A 16,264-nucleotide genomic window follows, 5' to 3' on the forward strand; every position below is an offset into this window, starting at 1 on the left:
AGTGTATGCTGGCGTCAGTAGAATCGTTCGGCAGTCAGTTTCTAATGCCGTTTCTCTAAGTTCTCCCAACAGTGTTTCTCGAAATGAACGTTGCCTTCCCCCAGGGATTCCCATTTAAGTTCCTGAAGCATCTCTGTAACTTTACGTGTTGTTCAAACCTACCGGTAACAAATCTAGCAGCCCGCCTCTAACTTTCTTCGATGTCTTCCTTCAGTCCATCCTGGTACGGATCCCAAACACTCGAGCAACACTCAAGAATAGGTTGTACCAGCGTTCTATATGCGGTCTGCTTTAGAGGTGAACCACACTTTCATAAAATTCTTTCAATAAATCGAAGTGGACCATTCCCCTCCTCTATCACAGTTCCCACATGCTCGTTCGACCTCATACCGTTCAAACCGATATGCCCAGACAGTTTAACGACTTGACTGTGTCAAGCAGGACACTAGTAATTACAGGTTTGATCTTCCTACTCATCCGCATTAACTTACATTTTTCTACATTTAGGGCCAGCTGCCATTCATCACACCAACTGGAAATTTTGTCTGTCTTTTTTCCTCCTGCAGTCACTCAACTTCGACACCTTACCGTACACGACGGCATCATCAGCAAACAGCCGCATGTTGCTACGCACCCTGTCAGCCAAATCATTTATGTATGGAGACCAACAGCGGTCCTGTCACACTTCCCTGGGGCACACTTGGCGATGCCCTTGTCTCATGAACACTCGCCGTCGAAGACAAGATACTGGGCACGATTATTTGAAAAGTCTTCGAGCCACTCATATATCTGTGAACTTATTCCATGTCCTCGTACCTTCGTTAGCAGCCTGCAGTGGGGCACCGTATCAAATTCTTTCCGCAGCTTCTCAGTTTCAAGAAAGTTTATTATATTCAGAATATGAAGGAAGGAGACAGAATTTAGGGATATTTGTCTGTAATTTTTTGGGTCTATTCTTTTACATTTCTTATACGCTTGAGTCACTTGCGCTTTTTTTCCAATCGCTTGGGACTTGGTGCTGGACGAGGCATTCACGGTGAGTGCAAGCTAGGTAAAAATGTGTTCTGCCTTACGGCATGTCTTGTCATGGGGTAAGCCTCGTCAGAGAGGTCCACCGCATGAGCGTCTAGGGAAGTGAGTCCAGTGGTGGTTTCCAGTTGTCTTCCACGGATGATGATGGAATGATAATGACAACACAACATTCAGTCCCTGAGCGTAGAAAATCTCTAACCCAGCAGGGAATCGAACCCGGGCCCCTCGGCGTGACAGACCGCCGAGCTGACCACTCAGCTACGGGAGGGACAAGCTAGGTAAGCGGCTGGTGATGTAGAGTACTATTTGTAAAATCGAACTGGAATCCCATCGGGACCTGGTGATTTATTTGCTTTCGAATAGTCAATAGTGCTACAGTTGTCTCTTAAAGTATGACACATTACTGATAACACGTGGAATGAGTACACTTGTGAGACACTACTTCAAAGTTCAAAGTTTCGCTTGTCACCTGGAAACAATCAAGCGGCGATCGTGAAGCTAGGTGATGGTGTCAGTCCACAGTGCGACTCATTTTTCCCAGCGATGGTCGGCTAGGTGGAGTCCTTAGTTGTAGAAGTCTGCATCGTGGCTGTACCGACGGAATGGGGAGACAAGCCTCCGCCAGGGAATCAGGCGCAGAGAAGAGTGCAAAAACCGTCCAAATACAAGAAGAAAGAAATATGGTTTAATAATTAAGTTGAAGTCATGAAATGCTTATCGCAATATCGACGTAGCTTCCGAGACATTTAAGGCGGTACCAGTGTCTAGACATCCTTGTGAACGCCGTTTCAAGACAAAAACAAAAAACAAAAAAAACTACTTAAAGTCAAGTATGGATGCAATCAGTGCATTAAATTAAGCTATGTTGTCGACAGAACATGACACAGCAGGTAAACATGACGTGAATGACCAATTCTTGAGTTGCCTTTGCTAAAAGCAACGAAATGGAAAATAAAGTAAGTAAAAACATTTATTGCGTATGGAAGACACGAGATTAACTAATATGATCGCTAATACACTCCTGGAAATTGAAATAAGAACACCGTGAATTCATTGTTCCAGGAAGGGGAAACTTTATTGACACATTCCTGGGGTCAGATACATCACATGATCACACTGACAGAACCACAGGCACATAGACACAGGCAACAGAGCATGCACAATGTCGGCACTAGTACAGTGTATATCCACCTTTCGCAGCAATGCAGGCTGCTATTCTCCCATGGAGACGATCGTAGAGATGCTGGATGTAGTCCTGTGGAACGGCTTGCCATGCCATTTCCACCTGGCGCCTCAGTTGGACCAGCGTTCGTGCTGGACGTGCAGACCGTGTGAGACGACGCTTCATCCAGTCCCAAACATGCTCAATGGGGGACAGATCCGGAGATCTTGCTGGCCAGGGTAGTTGACTTACACCTTCTAGAGCACGTTGGGTGGCACGGGATACATGCGGACGTGCATTGTCCTGTTGGAACAGCAAGTTCCCTTGCCGGTCTAGGAATGGTAGAACGATGGGTTCGATGACGGTTCTGATGTACCGTGCACTATTCAGTGTCCCCTCGACGATCACCAGTGGTGTACGGCCAGTGTAGGAGATCGCTCCCCACACCATGATGCCGGGTGTTGGCCCTGTGTGCCTCGGTCGTATGCAGTCCTGATTGTGGCGCTCACCTGCACGGCGCCAAACGCGCATACGACCATCATTGGCACCAAGGCAGAAGCGACTCTCATCGCTGAAGACGACACGTCTCCATTCGTCCCTCCATTCACGCCTGTCGCGACACCACTGGAGGCGGGCTGCACGATGTTGGGGCGTGAGCGGAAGACGGCCTAACGGTGTGCGGGACCGTAGCCCAGCTTCATGGAGACGGTTGCGAATGGTCCTCGCCGATACCCCAGGAGCAACAGTGCCCCTAATTTGCTGGGAAGTGGCGGTGCGGTCCCCTACGGCACTGTGTAGGATCCTACGGTCTTGGCGTGCATCCGTGCGTCGCTGCGGTCCGGTCCCAGGTCGACGGGCACGTGCACCTTCCGCCGACCACTGGCGACAACATCGATGTACTGTGGAGACCTCACGCCCCACGTGTTGAGCAATTCGGCGGTACGTCCACCCGGCCTCCCGCATGCCCACTACACGCCCTCGCTCAAAGTCCGTCAACTGCACATACGGTTCACGTCCACGCTGTCGCGGCATGCTACCAGTGTTAAAGACTGCGATGGAGCTCCGTATGCCACGGCAAACTGGCTGACACTGACGGCGGCGGTGCACAAATGCTGCGCAGCTAGCGCCATTCGACGGCCAACACCGCGGTTCCTGGTGTGTCCGCTGTGCCGTGCGTGTGATCATTGCTTGTACAGCCCTCTCGCAGTGTCCGGAGCAAGTATGGTGGGTCTGACACACCGGTGTCAATGTGTTCTTTTTTCCATTTCCAGGAGTGTAGTTGTGGGTCAACGACGTAAAAAAGGATTAGAAAGAAACAATATAAAAACAGAAGATATGAACAACAGAGAAGCCCTTCGGGGAAAAGGATCCAAAGGCAGTGTAGCTAAAAAAATTGGCTGAAATTGGTCTGAAGACAGAAAGAAGAAACCCAGTGAACAGATGTGTAGCTCTTCTTCTTTTGTTTCTAATCATTAATTTAAACACTACTAATAATTTATGAGTAGAAAATAAAGTCTGTTCTTTATTACTGACCATACCAAAATCAATGTCCAGTAGCTATTAAACTCTATTAAACACTACTAATAATTTATAAGTAGAAATTAAATTCTGTTCTTTATTACTGATCATAACGAAACCAATGTCCAGCAGCTGCCAAAAACAATAACAATTAATATTATTTTACACTGAGCTTTCTAGAAAGTTTATATACTGAAGAGCCAAAGAAACTGGTACACCGGCCTAATATCGTGTAGGGCCCCCGCGAGCGCGCAGAAGTGCCGCAGCACGACGTGGCATGGACTCGACTAATGTCTGAAGCAGTGCTGGAGGGAGCTGAGACCATGAATCCTGCATGGCCGTCCATAAATCCGTAAGAGTACGAGGGAGTGGAGATCTCTTCTGAACTGCACGCTGTAAGGCGTCCCAGATATGCTCAATAATGTTCTTGTCTGGGGAGTTTGGTAGCCAGCGCAAGAATTTACACTCAACAAAGTGTTCCTGGAGCCACTGTGTAGCAATTCTGGACATGTGGAGTCTCGCATTATCCCGCTGGAATTGCCCAAGTGCACGCACAATGGACATGAGGGGATGCAGGTGATGTGACAGGATGCTTATGTACGTGTCACCTGTCAGAGGTGTATCTATACGTATCAGGGGTCCCATATCACTCCAACTGCACACACCCCACGCCATTAAAGAGCCTCCACCAGCTTGAACAGACCCCTGTTGACATGCATGGATTCATGATGTTGTCTCCATACCCGTACAAGTCCATATACTCGATACAATTTGAAACGAGACTCGTCCGACCAAGCAACATGTTTCCAGTCATCAACAGTCCAATGTCGGTGTGACAGGCCCAGCGAGGGGTAAAGCTTTGTGTTGTCATCAACGGTACGGGAATGGACTTTCGGCTCCGAAAGCCCATATCGATGATGTTTCGTTGAAAGGTTCGCACACTGACACTCGTTAACTGCCCAGCATTGAAATCTGCAGCAGTTTGCGGAAGAGTTGCACTTCTTCCACGCTGAACGATTCTCTTCAGTCGCCCTTGGTCCCGTTCTTGCTGGATCTTTTTCCTGCCGCAGAGATGTCTGAGATTTTGTTTTACCGGATTCCTGATATTCACGGTACACTCGGGAAATGGCCGTGCGGGAAAATCCCCACTTCATCACTACCTCGGAGATGGTATGATCCGTCGCTCGTGCGCCAGCTATAAAATCACGATCAAACTCACTTAAACGTTAATAACCTGCCACAGTAGCTGCGGTAACCAATCTTACAACTGCGTCAGACACTTGTTGTCTTATAAAGGCGTTGCCGATCGTAACGCCGTCTTCTTCCAGTTTAAATATCTCTGTATTTGAAACGCATGCCTACTCCAGTTTCTTTGGCGCTTCAGTGTATGACTTGTATTTATTTAATTTCCCGTGTGCAGTATTTTCCATCAGTGTACTTTATTCGAGCAATATTTTACAATAAGTCTTCGTTTTTACTAAATGTAATAACAGACTTACAAAATTTTCTAAAGCTGCGTACAAAAATTTGCAAGAAGGTAGTTTTATCGGAGGTGAGGGGAGAGGGGGAACACCTCTAATGACCTCGTTGTCGACGGAACGTTAAACACTAGGAGCCGCTCTTGTCTACATTTTGACTGCTCCGCATACGTCACGTCTCGAAAATCACCCAGTAGTCGTTATCGAAGTGTCTGTCACGCTATAGTCCAAGAAAAGAGGGATTACGTCACTGGGTGACATTCCTGTACAACAGGTGGGCCGAGACAAAATATGATAACCAAAGAAGGCGGCATTCGTGATTGTGTCCTGCGCAGGAAGAACAGGGGTGTTGTCGTGGAGCGCAAGTATTTCATTGCACAGCTTCCCTTCCCGCGATGCTTCGTCTTGACGGGAGCCTCCGCTAGTATGTTGCTGCGACATGACCTGTTACCGTCACACCGTGGCAATCCTAAAAGACACTCAACATTACCTTTGCCAAAGGTGGTTGTGTCTTCGCCTCTGTTGGTAGTGGTGAATGCACATGTTTCCTCTGCTTGACTCCCACCTTAGCCTCACGCTCGTAGTGATACAACCGGCACTCGTCCGTGGTGATTAGGCAGCTGATGAAGTCATCTGGATTGATCGTATTAAATTATATGTTCCACAAACGTATTAAGTCTCAACTCGTAGGACCGTTGCTATTCACAATATACATAAATGACCTTGTGGATAACATCGGAAGTTCACTGAGGCTTTTTGCGGATGATGCTGTGGTATATCGAGAGGTTGTAACAATGGGAAATTGTATTGAAATGCAGGAGGATCTGCAGCGAATTGACGCATGGTGCAGGGAATGGCAATTGAATCTCAATGTACACAAGTGTTATGTGCTGCGAATACATAGAAAGAAAGATCCCTTATAATTTAGCTACAATATAGCAGGTCAGCAACTGGAAGCAGTTAATTCCATAAATTATCTGGGAGTAGGCATTAGGAGTGATTTAAAATGGAATCATCATATAAAGTTGATCGTCGGTAAAGCAGATGCCAGACTGAGATTCATTGGAAGAATCCTAAGGAAATGCAATCCGAAAACAAAGGAAGTAGGTTACAGTTCACTTGTTTGCCCACTGCTTGAATACTGCTCACAAGTGTGGGATCCGTACCAGATTGGGTTGATAGAAGAGATAGAGAAGATTCAACGGAGAGCAGCGCGCTTCGTTGCAGAATCATTTAGTAATCGCGAAAGCGTTACGGAGATGACAGATAAATTCCAGTGGAAGACTCTGCAGGAGAGATGCTTAGTAGCTCGGTACGGGCTTTTGTTGAAGTTTCGAGAACATACCTTCACCGAGGAGTCAAGCAGTATATTGCTCCCTATATCTCGCGAAGAGACCATGAGGATAAAATCAGAGAGATTAGAGCCCACATAGAGGCATAACGACAATCCTTCTTTCCACGAACAATACGATACTGGAATAGAAGGGAGAACCGATAGAGGTACTCAAGGTACCCTCCGCCACACACCGTCTGGTGGCTTGCGGAGTATGGATGTAGATGTAGATGTAGAACAGTGTCTGCTTTAACGAATACAGGCCGAAGCAATGAATTAAAATTTGTATCATGGCTTGGTACAGATTTTAATCAATTGCTTCGACCTGTATTCACCATCATATACAGAGTGATTTTTTTCGCCGTGTACAGACTCTAGTGATTGATCGATGAGAGGATACGGAACAAAAAAGATCTAATGAAATTATGTTCGGAAATACATGGTTCCCATGCTAGAGACCACTTATTCAATCATACTTTGTTACAGAGACGGTGGTCTAATACCCGCTGTACCATGCAGCCACAGTTACAGTATGCATGGTTTCCTCCTAGAGGATGGTACTGCTCCTCATACGTCATACCCTGGCGCTCTCTCCTGCCACAATAATTGGTAATGTTGTGTCCGATTCACTTCTCTTGCTGACTCACCTTACAACGGGTATGATATAGCGTTGTGCACAATGGTTCCGTATTCGAGTCGAGGGTTTGTCAACATGGTGTTTACTTAGGGAAAGGCAAATGGCAGCGGGCATCAAGGTTGTATCAGGAGACCTAACCCCGCTACAACAATCACAGCGTTCAATGTTTACGACAGTGTTTCTCCGCTTGTCTGGGACAGGGTCGTTTCAGAAATCAGGAAATCATGAAGGACGTTTTCGTTGGGAGGAAAATGTGATAAAACCCGTGGAAGGCGACCGCCATGTCGGTACCAGGCAGTTGGCCCGCCAGTACAGCGTAAATCAGACGACTGTGTGGAACATTCACCACGACATTTGTTACTAGCCTTATCACTTAAAGGGTGTGCAGGGCTTACTAGCGACAGACTTTCCACGTCTGGAGCAGTTGTGTCACTGGTTTCTTGACCGGGCAACCACGATTCCGGGATTTGGGTCATCCATCCTATTCACAGATCAGACCATCTTTACGCAGTGTGGTATGCTCAGCTTTCAAAAGAGTCATCCATGGCATCGTGCCAGTGTATCGTCATCATCGGTGCAGCCGGAATGTGTGGGCCTGGATAATTGGCGACCGTATTTTCAGACCAGTCTTCCCTACACGACGCCTAACAGGCCGGAGCTATCGGCGTTTCTTGCGGGTGACTTTGCCTCCCCTGCTGGAAGATGTGCCGTTGATGATTCGAAGGGTTATGTGGCTGCTACATGATTTCGCTCCGTCCCATTTCGCCGTTAACATCTGGACGCATCTCAATCGTGTCTTCCCTGATCGATGGATCAGACGAGGGGGTCCAGTTGCATGGCCTGCTCGTTCACCCGATGTCAACATGTCGACATGTGAGACAGAACATGCTATGGCGCATACACGCATGCGCTGAGGCCCGTGGAAACCATTTTCAACACATACTTCAACTGTTGCTGTATGGTAGAGCGCGTATTAGAGCGAAGTCTCTGTAACAATGTACAATTGAATAAATGGTCTGTAGCATAGAAGCCGGCCGCAGTCGCCATGCGGTTCTAGGCGCTTCAGTCTGGAACCACGCGACCGCTACGCTCGCAGGTTCGAATCCTGCCTCGGGCATGGATGTGTGTGATGTCCTTAGGTTAGTTAGGTTTAATTAGTTCTAAGTTCTAGGGGACTGATGACCTCAGATGTTAAGTCCCATAGTGCTCAGAGCCATTTGAACCATTTTTGTAGCATCTAAACCATGTATTTCTGACTACACTCCATGAATTAACTTCGCCATTTTGTTTTGGATCCCCTAGTGGCGTGCTACGGGACTGCGGCGCGCGCATTTTAATATGTTCCACGGCTGTAGACGTCTACCTGCAACCAAACAAACAATTCAACTAACTTTATTTCTTGAATATGATAATTTTATGACTACCCCCCTTATTTCTGCATAAAATGTATACAGGGTGACAGTTATTGAAATACATGAAATAAAATCATCATAAATTCTGAACGTTTTGTGTTAGGACGTTCAAATTGTACAGTTGGCCGCGGGGCATGATGGAAATTAGTATGCGCATGCGCACCCGCCTGGTTGTTGTCGGCCATTTGCATGTGAAAATGTCACCGTACAGCATGCCTGAGCGTATAGAGCTTGTGAAGGTCTACTATTCGAGCAATAACAGCCCAACTGCGGCTCAAACGAATTTTGTGACCGAGTTCAAGCTGAAGATAAAAGCTCCATGTGTGCTAACAATCAAGAATTTGATTCGCAAAATAGGGAGAGGACTGGTAGCGTTCGTGACGACAGTGTTGGCAATGTTGGTCCTCCAAAACAGGCGAAAACGCCTGAGGACATCGAGAAGACACGCGCTGGTTTTCAAACCAGTCCCAGGAAATCGATCAGACGAGCTGCACAACAGGTGGGAATCAGCCGTGAGACACGGCGACAAACTTCTGTTGAAGACCTTCATCTCTTCCCATACAAGATGTAATAGCGGCTGTGTTTCACCGATACAATTGTCCGCAGAATTGACGAATAGGACTTTGATGTGAATGTGGTTTGATTTAGCGATGAAGCCCACTTTTATTTGGAGGGGTTGGCCAATAAGCAAAACTGGCGCATTTGGGTTAATTAGAAACCGCATTTCGCGACCGAGAAGTCTCTTCACACGCAACGGATGGCAGTGTGATGTGCAGTGTCCAGTCACGAAATAATCGGTTCGGTAGTCCTTGATGGCGCGGTGGCTATCGAACGATACATGAAGGTTTTGGAAGATGATTTAATGCCCATTATCCAAAGTGACCCTGATTTCGACAAGATGTAGCTCATGCAAGACGGTGGTCGACCCCATCCAAGCAGGAGAGTGTTTGATATCCTGGAGAAGCACTTTTGGGGACCGCATTCTGACTCTGGGGTACCCAGAGGCCAGTGGCATGCGCCGGATCTGAACACATCGACTCTTTTTTGTGGGACTGTACTACAGACAAGGTGTACAGCAATAACCGCAAAACCATTGCTGAGCTGAAAACAGTCATTCAGGAGGTCATCGACAGCATCGATTTTCCTACACTTCAGCGGGTCATGCATAATTTCGCTATCCGTCTGCGCCACATCATCCCCAATGATGGCAGGCATATCGAACATGTCATAACCTAAATCCGAATATTTGTGGTGACGTCTACGTGTTGAATAAAGTGTGTGGACGCCGTTTTTTTATGTAATTTACGTGCTTTTCATATCTTTCAATAATTGCCACCCTCTATGTACATATCTTACAGTCACTCCGAAGCATTTTCCCAACGGTGTAATCCACTGTAGCTATAAGACCACGAATTTTCCACTTTGTTCTCTAGCATAGGTCACAAAAAGTGGTCCTAACTACTGGGTATCCATAATTAAAAAGTTCCAGTTTCAAATAGCTGCAGAAAGACAATTACTGCTCTGAATGCTGTCACGTTTGAACAGCATATTACTGAGGCAGGGGGAAACGGAACAAAAAAACACTAACGTAGATTTGACCAATAGTTCGGGCTGTAAGCGTCAGTATATGCACACCAACACACATGCGGCACACTGATGTTCCTCAGTGCGTGTCCGAGACGCCCAACACGACTGCCTCCATGAAGGATCGTGTCTGTGGGGAAGGACATGTCAGTACGCACAACTGCAGAATATGGGCAACAGAAAATCTGCATGCTCTTCAACTGGTACCACTTCATTCATTGAGGACACAGGGTATTGTTTATTGTACGGCCGTATTTTTTCGAGGAGATGAGTCCTGAAGATCCTGTTACCTTTACTGCCACTGGTAAATGCTATGAGAGTCTTTGGTGCACCAACGTCATGTAAGGTGTCAGGCAAATCCAACACCTTCCATGAAAACCCTGACATGATAGCAAACCCGACAGTATGTCACATAGTTCCGAATAAATCCTGAAATTAAATTAACCAGAGTAATACGATCAACGAGTGAGCAAAAGGAATACCACAGACTAACACAAGAACGCCTAAATGCATGTCATACCTTCCCACCGTGAAACAGACGCAGTTCCGAGGGGAGAAACGAGAACAGAAGCCGAGAGCAGAGTCGTGTAGGCTAGGAGGCCCTACGATAAGGGATGGACACCCACGTTTCCAGCCGACCGCCAAGACCACTCCCAGCCCATGTTAAAAGACAGAGCCCTCCAGAAGAACAGTATAGATGTTACGATAACACTAAAAGATCCACACCAGCTGAGACTATATGCGTCTCTGTTACGTTGCAAACATTAAAAACATTGCCCCACCACAAAAAGTATAACGTTTCTCTTTGGATAGACAGAATTTTTGTAGGTGGAGCTTAAGGTTAACATTGAGACCCTGATTGGTCAGTTGAAAACACAGCCAGATAGCTTTTCTTAAATCAAATTCGGTAAATTGTAGTAATGAGAAGTTGGAGAAGAGTTTGCTTCCGAGATGGCGAGGTGTGTGGAGCTGCATCGCCCGCCGCCCCCTGACGCTGACTAACCACCGACAAGGTAATGAACGCACGCGATGCCGCATAAGCGCGCATAAGGCTTCACTCAGAACTGCAGAAGTCTCATCTGTTACATCCCCTTTTTGCGTAATACTAGTGTCGATCGTCAATTAAAGCTCATGGTATTCACATTTGCTACTGGAAATTAAGATCTGAAACGCGATGATTTTTCTGATATATAATTATTGAGAAGCCACATCAGCCACTGAAATTTACGACAAGTTAAATAAGTAATTAAAGATAATTGAGGGTCACTGTAGACCATTTTGTAAGTTTTCTCTTTTATGAAACTTAATTTAAACCTAGATTATAGATGTGATATGGCATAGGTCATCCTTCGATCCATTGTAGAAATTGGAAATCCATTCAGGGAATATTCGCTCATATTTTTGTTGAACGCAGTTGGTTTTTATCATCCTGTATTAAAATATTTCCTTTTATCAATAGTGCAATTTATAAACAATGTTTAGTGAGTAGAATAAAAACTCCAATGGTAAACTTAACTGCTTTTTCGACGTTATTTTACCAGCTAACTAAAAATAGGAAAGCCTTGAACCCCTTCCACTAAATTTAGTTAGTATTAAGATTCTTTTTACAGGGAGTGAAGTGGAGCTGATGCTGAAATCGTTAAGTATTTGATTATATCATCGCTAGTCTCACTGAACTCTTCTGAACTCCACATGTCATGTGTGATCTGGCGTCTCCTTACCAGCAACAGGTCCCAGGTTCAAACTAGTCAATTCCCTAAAAAACACGCTCAGAGCGTCGTTGCGCGAAAGTGGTAGGGAGACACGACTTAGAACAAATTGTTGTGACTTGGCAAGACAGCCAAGTCACAATGAGAGGAAGCCGAAAGGCACGCGTTAAGCTCACGCAGATTGGCGTGAGGTCTGGAACAGTTAAAGGAATTAACAGTAGCAAATAAAGTACGTGGTTGATGTAATACTTAACTTTAATCCACAATTGTAGAACATCTCTCTTGACGGTACATGTTATAACCACAATATAAAATAATATCAAATGCTATGGCGCCTTGCTAGGTCGTAGCAAATGACGTAGCTGAAGGCTATGCTAACTATCGTCTCGGCAAATGAGAACGTAGTTGTCAGTGATCCATCTCTGGCTAAGTCGGCTGTACAACTGGGGCGAGTGCTAGTAAGTCTCTCTAGACCTGCCGTGTGGTGGCGCTCGGTCTGCAATCACTGACAGTGGCGACACGCGGGTCCGACGTATACTAATGGACCGCGGCCGATTTAAAGGCTACCACCTAGCAAGTGTGGTGTCTGGCGGTGACACCACACAAACAGCCACCACGCAGAATGTTAGAGTCATTCCAGCGCAACTGCGTGGATGCGCGAGTATCATTTTTATGCAAGATGGCGTTCCTACGTACGTTGCATAGCAAGTGAAGCGGGTCCTGCAGTGGAATTTCGGAAATTCTAGAATTATCAGCCGTCATTACCCTACAGCCTGGCCGCTCAAATCACCTGATCTTATTCTGCGTGACTACCGGAAGTGGGATTATCTGAAAGATCTTACATTCAGTGATCTAGTTACGAATGAAGCTGAACTGAAGGCACATTTTCTCACTGATCAAGGCAATGAGATGGATGCATTATTTCTTCACTTTCGAAAATGGGACCAACCAAGACTGAAGAGAATCCTTCACCGTGATAGAAATGCAGCCCTTCCGCAAATGCTGCAGATTTCAATGCCGGGCAACCAACAAGTGCCAGTGTGCGAACCATTCAACGAAACTTCGTCAGTATGGGCTTTCGGAGCCGAAGGCCCACTCGTATGCCATTGATGACTGCACGACACAAAGCTTTACGCCTCGCCTGGAACCGTCAACACCGACGTTGTATTATTGATGACTGGAAACATGTTGTCTAGTCTGACGAGTCTCATTTAAAATTGTATTGAGTGGATGGACTTGTACAGGCATGGAGACAACCTCATGAATCCATAGAGCCTGCATGTCAGCACAGGACTGTCCAAGCTGGTGAAGGCTCTGTAATGGTGTGGGGCGTGCGCAGTTGGTGTGATATGGGACCCCTGATACGTCTTGATACGACTCTGACAGGTGACACGTACGTAAGCCTCCATTCATGTCCATTGTGCATTCAGACGGACTTGGGCAATTCCAGCAGGATAATGCGACACCCTACACGTCCAGAATTGCTACAGAGTGGCTCCAGGAACACTCTTTGAGTGTTTTGGCTCACCAGACATGAACGTTATTGAGCAAATATGGGATGTCTTGCAAAGTGCTGTTCGGAAGAGATCTTCACGCCGTCGTACTCTTAGGGATTTATGGACAGCCCTGCACGATTCGTGGTTTCAATTCCCTCCAGCACTACTTCAGATATTAGTTGAGTTCATGCCATGTCGTGTTGCGGCACTTCTGTTTGCTCGCGGGAGCCCTACGCGATATTAGGGACAAGGAGTTTTTTTGGCTCTTCTCCGTATGAAAGGACAGTGTAGGAGCAAGGTGGTAGAGCTATTCAAAGCTGGATAAGGAGGATATCTTGTGGTGATTCCGTGCTGACGGTCGCCTCTGCGGTTTTCCGCACTAGTATACTTAACTGTGACAAAAGTAATTACTTGCCTCGACTTGTAGTTAAAAGTGTTAGTTGGAAGCGCAAAAAACACTTTAGTTCGGGTAGTCACTGCACAAGTCATGGCAACTGTGGCATATCGTGAGAACAAGTGGCATCACTGTAATCGCAGTAACCTCATTCGAAAGGACGAGGCAAAAAGTTCCGAAATCAACCGACAGATTGCGGCCGCGTGCGAGGGTGGCTCGGTACCAGCGCCTGAAACATCAAGAACTGTGAACCCCGGTGGGGGTGGGAAATCATCCCCTGTCCACCCTACCCACTAGACCCCAAGCCATAGGACTTGGACCTCATTCCACAACTAATGAAGTCATTACGTGGGAGACACTTTGCAAACAGGGCGGATATCCTTACGGCTTGTCGGCGGCAGGTGCACACATTATTGGCAATGCTAATGGCATTCAACGCCTTCCCCATCGTTGACAACCCCGTCTGCATCCACTGGGGTACTAGTTTTGTTTCATTTGTACTCTTGCACAATAAGTTTACACAGGGGATGTATTCGCATTTGCGAATATGGACAACCAATATCTCTATAATGGATTGACGACAATGAAAATTTGTGGCAGACCGGTATTCGAAACCGGATTTCCCGCTTATCACAAGTGGTCCCTTTATCATTAGGCATGACTACAGTGAAACTTTGTGCTGGACCGGGACTCGAAACCGGATTTCCCGCTTATCGTGAATGGTCGCCTTACCATTAGGCAAATTTACACTGAGTTCCAATGCGTGTGTTTCGTTTCGTCCTGTACTGGAAGCTTATTTTATGTTGGCATTGCCGCGTGCTCTGAGGCGTCTTGCCACGGTCGGTAGTTCGAATCCTCCCTCAGGCATGGGTGTGTATGTTGTCCTTAGCACAAGCTAGTTTAAGTTATATTAAGCAGTGTGTAGGCCTAGGGACCGATGACCTCAGCAGTTTGGTCCCATAGAAACCTACCACAAAACTCCCAAAATGTTGGGATTCAGATACACACTGCCTTGCCGGTTCAACGCACATCTTGGAATTCTCATGTCGCATTATCGTATGATGTGCATAGTTCCCCGGACTTACGGAATGACCCTCGTAGATGGTGTGTTGTAGATGTGATGTTGGTGGTTTTTTGTATTCTGTGAGGGCGGTGTAGAGAGTTTAAAATAAAATGTTCACTTGGTAGCGTCATTGCGGTGGTAGTGCCCCACCTGCAAGTTGGTCAGGGATGGGCAACGCTATGGGACTAGTCGTCAGTAGTTGCAGTATTCACTGTCATACATATGCAAAAGTAATTTGGTTAGTAGTTATTACCGGCCACATAATTGTATCCAGGTTAAAAAAGGAAAAATTGTCCATGTGGATACTTATCTCGCTGTAAACAAACCCATTTCCTCGTTCAAGGTAACTAATGTTGCTCTACGATCCCCCATGGCTGAAAGAAGACTATGTCTCTCCTCTTGAGCGCTAGTCGCATGGGGCCACTGAGATGGCGTTCATTACGTCTCCGCTGAACCCCCTGACTCCATATTAACACGACAATCGTAGGATCCCGATCAATGCGAGTAGCTTAATGGCTCTGACAGGCTGTTTATACCGACCGGCCGCCGTGTCGTCCTCTGCCGACAGTGTCATTCGGGTACAGTGTGGAAGTGCATAGGGTTACGACACCGCTTCCCCCCCCCCCCCCCCCCCCGTGCCCCTACCACCCACTCCCGCCGGAGCAGCTACTTCAGGTAGCTCCTCAACTGGCTGAGTGCACTTCCGTTTCAATCCTCCCACAAGGAAAAGTCCTTCGCAATATTAGGAATTGAATCTCGTTCTACCGCAGTTTTAGTCAGACCTAAGAGTACCTATACTGCCGAACGATAAACCGCAATCTCGATAGGCGACAATACCACTGTTGTCAATTTCCGACACGTGCTGGTAGTTCTTTCTCCATATTACATGAGGCATAAAAATGTCATCTCAAAATCGACCAACACTAACGCGATTTTTGAATGATAAACCTTTCCTTATGTACAGAATATACGTGGCGTTAGTCCTGCCTGCGGGGCGAACCATACGCGACTGGAACAGGAAAGGGAGGTAATGACAGTGGCACGTAAAGTGCCCTCCGCCACACACCGTTGGGTGGCTTGCGGAGTATAAATGTAGATGTAGATGTAGTTGTGTTTAAAATCTAACCGGTTGCTTAGTCCAGCATGTAGTACACTTTGTGTCGTTTTTCATGTGACTTGCACACCAACTTCATGCTGTTGCACTTTTAATGACTAAGAATTTATAATTTTCAGTTCGCTTTACACCCAGGAATTTGCATACATGGTTGGTGATAAAGACATGTCATATAAGACAAACGTAAAAGATTGCCCGGAAGTGCATTCGGAAAATGCAGCGCAAGCACCTGGCCTCCCGTTGTAATCGGAGCGTACGTTTTCGTGTTTCCTCAGAGTATTCTCCCGCGGGTGACGCTTTGCTCAGCGATGCAGCTTAGGTAGAGCGCTCTT

This window comes from Schistocerca americana, chromosome 5 (genome assembly GCF_021461395.2).
Source record: "Schistocerca americana isolate TAMUIC-IGC-003095 chromosome 5, iqSchAmer2.1, whole genome shotgun sequence".
In the NCBI taxonomy this organism is placed as follows: Eukaryota; Metazoa; Arthropoda; class Insecta; order Orthoptera; family Acrididae; genus Schistocerca; species Schistocerca americana.